Source organism: Dermacentor variabilis, chromosome 11 (genome assembly GCF_050947875.1).
Source record: "Dermacentor variabilis isolate Ectoservices chromosome 11, ASM5094787v1, whole genome shotgun sequence".
Taxonomy (NCBI): domain Eukaryota; kingdom Metazoa; phylum Arthropoda; class Arachnida; order Ixodida; family Ixodidae; genus Dermacentor; species Dermacentor variabilis.
The window spans coordinates 106,743,274-106,751,661 of NC_134578.1; the positions used below are offsets into that span (position 1 = coordinate 106,743,274).

General features: G+C 49.2%; 1 long non-coding RNA gene across 1 annotated transcript; it reads left to right on the forward strand.

Moving 5' to 3' along the window:
- Nucleotides 1-1,706: 1,706 nt before the first annotated feature.
- LOC142563775 (uncharacterized) lies at nt 1,707-7,488 on the forward strand. The gene is made up of 2 exons (XR_012824404.1): nt 1,707-1,754; nt 7,256-7,488. It is a non-coding gene; the product is annotated as an uncharacterized LOC142563775 (long non-coding RNA).
- The last annotated feature ends 900 nt before the right edge of the window (nt 7,489-8,388 follow it).

Consider the following 8,388-nt stretch of genomic DNA (forward strand, 5'->3'; position numbering starts at 1 on the left):
ACTCATTTACTGTGATTTTTTATATACATTCGCGCCGATGACGGGACAGCGGAAACGAGATACTCGTGAGGGTTCGACGGGACCGCCACCACCGAAGAACGGGCGGAAAGGAAAGGAGCCCTGCAAGCGTTTAGAACGTCGACAGAGAGATGGCGGCGCGAACGCAGGCATGGGCGACGGAGATCAAAGTGTCGTATCTGTGTTTTCCCAGCTTTATACCTGATAGGGCTTCTATTTGGATCCACGATAAGAAACCTGTTTTCGAAAGTTGGCGGTGAGCTTCAAGCCTGCTGCAACAGAACCGTGAGTCGCTCGGGTATTCTTCGGGATCGGCGCTTGCTTTTTTGGTCTACAGACGTCAATGCGCTGGAAACTAGCCATCTACAGGTTCGTTGCAAAAATTAAATCCACGCCACGGCAGTAAAGAAAGACGACCGCGCAGTCCTTTTCTCTCTGTAGCCCTTAATGGAATGCACCTTTTCCTTGATATTGAGTGGCACCTTCATTTTCGTACCTAACTGCAAAGGTTCTTGATCGGAAAGTGTTATGACCTCGCCGTTAATTACGGAAGACTGTGTTGTTTCTCTACGTACGCTCTCACTTAATGCTGCAACTGGCGCGTTTAACGTCTAAAGCACGCGCCGATACCTTTTAACATAGAATGGCAAATAGTAATGCGATATGCAACTTTTGGACACTCCAGGCGAATTTCTGACGTCATCGTCGATGTTGGCGTCGCCACGAGGTTCCGTGTAAACCGCAAGTGTGATAACATCGCGACCGCGTCCCGTATGCTGTTGCTGTGAGGGTAAACATGGGAGCGTTAGCCTAGAAGGATATTTGCTTGGTGCACCTGAGTCTTCTAGCGTGCGCAAAAAATGAAAGCGTTGAGATGTGCGCACGTTAGGAGCTGGGTGTGAAGGCGGCAGGGCAGCGCGATTCCTTTTAAAGCCAAACCTTTACTGGTACCGAACTTGCGATTTCATCGCGGCAGTGCTCCGAGTAGGCACATGACGTCACAACGCGCGCCTCGCCGCGGATATTTTTCTCTCTCTCGCTCCCTCGTCACTACTGCGCATGCACCACTAGCAGCACCGAGCCACAGGCGTTCCGCCGCTGCACAGCGCCGCGCTTTCCTGCCGCCGCCGTTTGGTACGACGCCACAATGCGTTCCTCGTCGTGGCGCTCGCCTCGGCTCGCTTCGCCAGCCGCTTCCCATGCCTGATAAAATGTCGGATGATTGAAACGGAGAGTTCGCATGCGCCGCAACCACCATTTAGAGGGCAGTATGAACGGCGACAATTTCGATAATCAGGAGGAGGCCTGGTATCGATATCGCAACGAGATGAAGAGGAAGCGAATCGCCCGAGAAACAGACGAACAACGCGCTGACCGACTGGCTAAACGCCGCAACATAGCTAGACAACCAGACTAAACAGGAGTTGCAATCAAGATTAACCAAGGTTAACCATGCTATGTCTTAGCTTTCTCTACGGGCATTTTGGCATAGCCGAGCGAAGCCACTGCCAATTTTTTCTACTGTGTTCACTGTAGCCCATCACGAGGCTAAGCATGGCAGAGTGCATGCTGTTTTCGTAGTAATTTGGCCAATTTCGGCGCACAGGAGCCGTAGCGCATTCTTCCGCCTGTTGCCGCTATGTGTCATATTAATTTTGTCTAATGTCTTTGTTCACGCTATCTTTTCAGAAATCCCGGAACCCATTGACATGTTGCCAATATTCGACTATTATAGGGTGAGTGTTGGCTGATGGACTTTTTTGAGCTCACTCATCCGTTTTTGTAGCGACTTGATATCTTCGTTTTTTATAATGATAGCAAATAAATGAACACTCCTGGAGCATTTTCCCCGTCACCGTGGGCGTCATTGTGATATCTTATACAAAGGCTAAAGGCGATACAACGGTCGCCGCGCGTCGTACGCTGTATGGGCAAGTGGAAACACGCGTGGGAAGCTGACCATCGGGTCGGCATAAGAGGGAGGGAGGAAGAAGGCGGCGAGCTCCCGCCGCAATTGCGTATTTCGCGACAGGGCGCAAGGGAAAGAGAAGGTCGCGGATAAATTTCACGCGCCTTTTATAGAAGAAAGCAGGAAAGCAGCGTGGAAGGGAGTGTAGGCGGATCTTACTCCGCTAAAAAATGCGGACTTTGCATGACCGCGCGCGGCGTATGTTTAAACGGATCTGCATGCGATTCATACCTTTGTGCGCTTCATGTTCTCGCCGCTATCGCATTGAAGCGAAAGACTGCACGAAGGTCACTTCACTAGGTGATAGTGCCGCTCTTGCACACACAAGCATCCAGCGTTTGGCAGCGATTGTCCGCGCTACCACAGCGATTGTCCATTTATACCGCCGATGACACTACTATCCTTACTTCGTATACTTGTCTCCTAACTTGCTATCGCAATCGATGCTTCGTCTTTTCGGCGAAACTGCGACATTTTTGTTGCACACTCGCTTTCCGAAATGCCGTCCAAGCTCTCAGTAGGACCGGATCGATGCGATCGCCTGTAGGCGCAAGCAAAGGGGCAACCTCCAGGATGTGGTGATCGTAACACAGCGCTTCCTCCATACTTCTCCATGTGGCCTTTTTGTGGTTCTTGAACATAGTAAGGCCTAGCCAGGTGTCCCTCTATGCACTACTCCCCCCTCTGTTTGGAAAGTATGAGTGAGTCAGGAGTGTCAGTGCGTGCTTTTGAAAGAGCGAGTGGATGTCGTTTTCTTCTTTCGAAGTGAGTTTGCAACTCAACGTAGGACGAATGCCATTGAGGTCGCCTAGGACAAGTAGCGTGTTGTTTTCGCCCTCCTTTTCGGCCGACCTGATAAGGTATGTCCGCTTGCCTGAGCAAAAATTTCAGAATATCTATAACATGGGTAGCAGTCAAACATCTACTGTGCCGAACATAAACCAAGCACCAAAGAGCGTATACAATTAGAAGGACGCTCCGAAACCAACCGCCGTCACGCGAAGAGATTCTGCAAGAGTTACAAGAAAAACACATCGGCGATCACGCATGGAACCATACATCCATACAAACTGTAGAGGGAAACTAATTGAAGATCCAGATCGCCTCTTGAAAACAACGGTAGTCTGGACAGTGTTTTATTCCCCTAACTCAAAACACAGCACATGGACAAGACACGCTCACAAATATAATCCTCAGAAACCTGGAGGACGACCCGATAGGACCCCAACCGACTATCTGTTATCGCGATTCGGAAGTGGGAATTCTACCAAAGGAATACAATCGCGGTAACGTTTTACTATTACACCCTGCAGGCCTCCAAGCGTCACGAACATGCCAGCCAATCCCTGACGTCGTACATATTGAAACTTTTCCAAAACGCGGCGCGCAATCGCCTGAGGCCTTAAGCGTTTCTTTATTTACTGAACATACGATTTCTTGCCGCATTTGTGCACAATTTAGGGAAGTAGTAGCAGAATATGTCACCAAACATGGGAAATGCATACACGCACTGGACCTTAGAGGAGCATTTGGCAGTGTAGCTCATGAGTTCTAAAAAGGCTTATCGCGAGTCAATTGCGGGCACCAAATGTACGTTTGCATTCGAGATCTTTTAATGGACAGCAGGACAATGACAGGTGTAGATACCATGATGGCATAACAGAAAAAGTTCAAAATAGAGGCATTCTTCAAAGATTGGCCTTATCACATTTTCTCTTCTACGGCGGCATGAAAAACCTGCCAGGGACTCCAGAGAAGTTCCCATACAATCGTCGCGCAATGTATACGGACGATAATACCACTTGGGTAGCTCGAGGTTCGGATGGAGAACAGCAGAATTCCCTACAAGAAGAGCTAAGCTACGTCACCGAATCCGCCGAAGATTGCTGCCTGGATTGCTCCTCCCAAAAATCTGATATCCTCGTGCTCAAAAAGAAATCCGGAAGAAAAAGCGCAGAGAGAAAGACCGTTGAAATATGCATAAACGAAAACCTATACCCAGAGTCCAAACACTACGCATATTATGCAATCACATAAAATCTAAAGGTAGCAATAACCGCTATATAAACGAACTAAAACAAACTCGGCTTTTAAAAAGTTGCTAGTGATAGACATAGCATGAACAAAGGTGAACTTCAACGTTTCCTTCATGAGCTTAACGGGAGAAGAGTTACGTGCGTTACAAATTATATACAAACTTAATATCAAAACACAGCGCACAAATAAACGTAATACTGCGTAAAGCGTCCAAACAAACCCTTGGTCTTCCTCCAGGCATGGGAACGATAATACGAATATCATTCGGCATTGACAATATCAGAGTTGAAGCAATTGAAGAACACCGACATGCGCAAAGCGCCCGTCGACCTCACTAGAGCAGCCATAACCACGCTTAAGATATCACAATACGTCACGATGACAACCAACAGTCAAAAAGCGCTCCTCTTCGTACATAAGCAAATAAAGGCAGCCCCTATTCCGCGTAACAGGCACGCGCAATATCACTTGGGCCGGAAGAAAGCACGAATCAAACCGATATAAACAGGATACGGCGCTCCCTAACTGCTCGCTGGACAGATGTGGCCAAGTACCTGAATAAGGAACGCCTAGTAATAGGGTTGGCAAGACACCGACAGAAAGAACTGGTATTATCCGCCTCCATTCGCACACACAAGTTCGCCGCAGCAGGAGAGGCTGCCATTGCAGCTACATTGAGACAGAATGAGGAAATATGTATTCTTAGGCACTGTCAAACAACGCGTCGCGCCTAGGCGAACGGTGATCTGCTTAAAGTCCCATACGATATCCTCAACCGCCTCAACTAAACACCCTGCACCACGGTAATCTGGATACCGGGACACGAAGCCGTCAAGGCTAACCATCATGTACACACAATAGATCATAGTAACTACAATCGGTCACTGCATGGCTCCTTAACCAAATGCACAAGGACTAGACTCCTACAATGAAATACTTGCGCTGTGCCGCCTTTCGAGAAAAACAGTACCGCCAGCAAAGCCAACCCTCACTAGAGTTTAAGCCACGGCCTGACGCAACTCCTCCTCAGCAGCCATCCTCACCTCATCCTCCTCCTCGCGATATGCAGACTTTATGAATAGCTTTGTCCTTTCTGTACCGAGCGAGCTTCCCTATACTATACCACTAGGCCTGCCAAAAATTTCTAATTAGTCCCCTAACCGAAACGCAACGCACGAGCAGGGCCGGTTGGTGCTGACCTCCTCGGTATTCGGGGATCAGCAAAAGCTGATTGCTAAAGCCGAAAGTGCTGCCACCGCCGCTAGTGCCCTCAACGGAAGTATCCATCCACCATGGGCTGGAGTATGAGGTATAGTAGTGGCGCCTGGTGGCGGCGCGGGAAACGACATCTGGGTCGTACTAGCTTGGGTCGTATTGAGCCCTGGCTGTGGCGAAGCACGTTTCTAGGCCGAGTTTCCGTCGATTCGCGCTTTTTTCTACCCTTTTGCCAGTGCGAAAAGGCTCGTAACTTCTCACATTCCACGCCGACCACGCTGCGAGCTCGTCGCAGCCTATAGTTTAACGAAAACGGACTCTCCGTGAGACGTAATGCTGGAAGCAGAAGGAATCGGCGACGCCGATCCGGAGAGACCTAGCTCAGCCTCCAAAAAGCGTCACCATCGTTACTTCTGTGTCGTCGGCTGCCATGAACAAGAAGGCCTGAATCCCAACATCAGATTCTACCGTTTTCTTTCAAGGCCTCACGAAGCGGTGGGTCGGGCGCGCTGGTTAGCTGCAGTTCGTCGCGCTGGGTAAGCGAAACTTCGCACCATGCTCACTGCTTCGCCTGTCTTGAACCTTGCTTATCTGTGTTCTAAAATTCGGTCTTTTGCACCTACAGTCCCGACGGCAGGCCGACATAGCAGCAGGCATGGCTGGTTATTCACGATACGAGACCCGGCCACAGCGGCAATTAACAGTTCGACCCGTGCGGAGTGGTGCGCGCAAATGAGCACAAATGGTCGGGCTGATTCGGTGGCAATTCAATAACCCACTACGAGCAGCACATGTTAGAGAGTTAAATGTGATTATCCTTGACCTCAAGCCAGCACGTTGAGGCAGCGCATCAAGATAGTATTGATTGCAACACATCGTTGTACGAGCGCTGTCATTACAAGCTACATCAAGCGAGCAGCGCACGAGCTCGCGCGATTCGCACGTACGTTACTGCGAGCTCATAGCACTGCATCAGTTATTTATCTATTGCTGAAGGGACAGATGGCCACTGATACAGTGCAGCATGCATAACTACTTGTCTAGCGGCATGCAGTCAACAAAGATTGCAGGAGGCCCGCCGTTTAGCGGCATGACGAAAGACCGCTGCCATCGCGGCGCCTACGATCGTGCGCTCGAGCAGTTCCGTACACATGATGCCGGCTTATCGCTGCTGTGAATTCATTTATAACAAGCATTTGCTCGCGTTTGTGCGCCTGAATCTAGCAGCGTGCAAGCATTACCTGAAGTTCAACTTCGTTCGCGACTCGCTTCACTTGCGATTGACACCGCGCTAAAACTTCATCGCTTATTTCTTGAACGGCGTACACGTATTCGGCGTTGCATAAGCTATTGCCTTTACACAGCGTGCCACCCCCGAAAAAGATCTTCGGCGCCCCATATTCGCTGCAAGCCGCGGTAGAACAAAACCGAAAGTGGCGGGTCCGTATTGTAAACGTGCTCTCCGAAGCAGACGACCGAGCTTGGTACTACCCAGTTGAGGACAGCGGGCACTTTTTAGCACCATTTTCGCAGCGCCCCCTGGGCAATGCAAGAGCCCCATGGGGATCCAGCCCATTCCCTGCCCAATGAAAATAAAGTTTTCTCTCACTCCCTTCACTAATCTGTGGTGGGTTTGAAAGCTACCCAAACAGAAATAGTTGATTGCTTTTTTGTGCGCCTCCAGCGCTTATTTTGCGTTGAAACAGGAGGCGGCACGAAGAAAAATTCGATAGGCTCTACTGGTGCTCTTCGTCCCGCGAACAGCGAGTGTCCGTAGTCATTCATTGAAATGTGCTCATGCTTCACTGTGCGTGCTAGAGGATGTGTTTGTTAATGAAATTTGCAAGCAAATTTCCACAGCAATCTATACGGCGATTAAAACGAGTAACCTTCCTGTGTATAGTTGCCTAACAATTTCCTATCGCAAACAGTGATACGCTTTACGAGTGAAACGACGGCTATTTTGTTGAGTAGTGGCAGTAAATGTGCGCAACAATGGACAATTCTTTGTTTCAGGACAGAGAACTAAGGACGTGGCCGTCCGAACCACGATATGTGCAGCAATAGCTGCATGAGCGGGAGCTACCACGTGGGTTTTTGCGAACTACCGTATGCCACCTGCTTCGCCTGCTGCACGCATTAGCCAAGTGTTGCACCCTCCTGTCCTTATAATGCGGTTCACCTGTATTAGCTTCTATTAGCGCTCTACGCACAAAAACGATGCAAATAAAGTGGAATTTTGTTTCAGATCTGCCTGTCGAGAGGGACATTTATAAGACCCATCTAACTCTTTACACGCTGATATAGGCGATGAATTTGGGATGGTTGCTTAATAACGTGAAACCGCCGCAGCGGCTTAGTGCTTCTGGTGCTGCGACTCTATATGCATCTGGACAGGGGATTAAACCTCAACCGCAGCGTTAGGAATGGCCGCGTTTTGATGGGGGCGAAATCCAAAGAACTCCGTACTACGCATAGGCACAGGTAAATAACCGCAAGTGGTTTATGTTACCAGGAACTACCCACTATGGAGTTTGTCTTATTAAAATCGTAAGTTTGGCACGTCAAGTAACACAATGTATTGCTTAATCCGTAAGCATTTCTACGCCTATCCACCGAGAAAACCCGTCCGTCCGTCCGTCACGTAAGAGAATCGCTTTCAATATAGAGCCCGCGGCCACGTGCTGCATCTCGCTTCAATACGAACTGAGCGCTGAGAACACAGCGCACACGAAGCTATCAGGAATAGGTGCACTCTGTCCAATCGCAGGTAGCTTTCGAAATATTATCGGCTTGACCGTGGTTTACGTAGCTTAACCTGCAGTACGGTTTCTTACGGTTGCCTTGACAGGAGGCAGCATTATTGACCCCGTATACGTACAAAGTCTAGAAAACATGACACTTTTCAATTACATCCCGTGCTAGAGCACGCACTGGAAAGTGCTGACCATCCAAGAAGCAGCTGCACCATCCAAGCGCACCTTCGTGTATTATGAGTGAACGCTGCTACTACTCGCCTCTTCTTCGTCTTCTCATGCTCGTCTCAGTTAACATTTCGGTGTAAAAACCACGTTTCTCTGTTGGATGATATTTTCGCGGCATCTCGCAATTATACCAAACACAACAGCATACTACGACGACATGCCGGG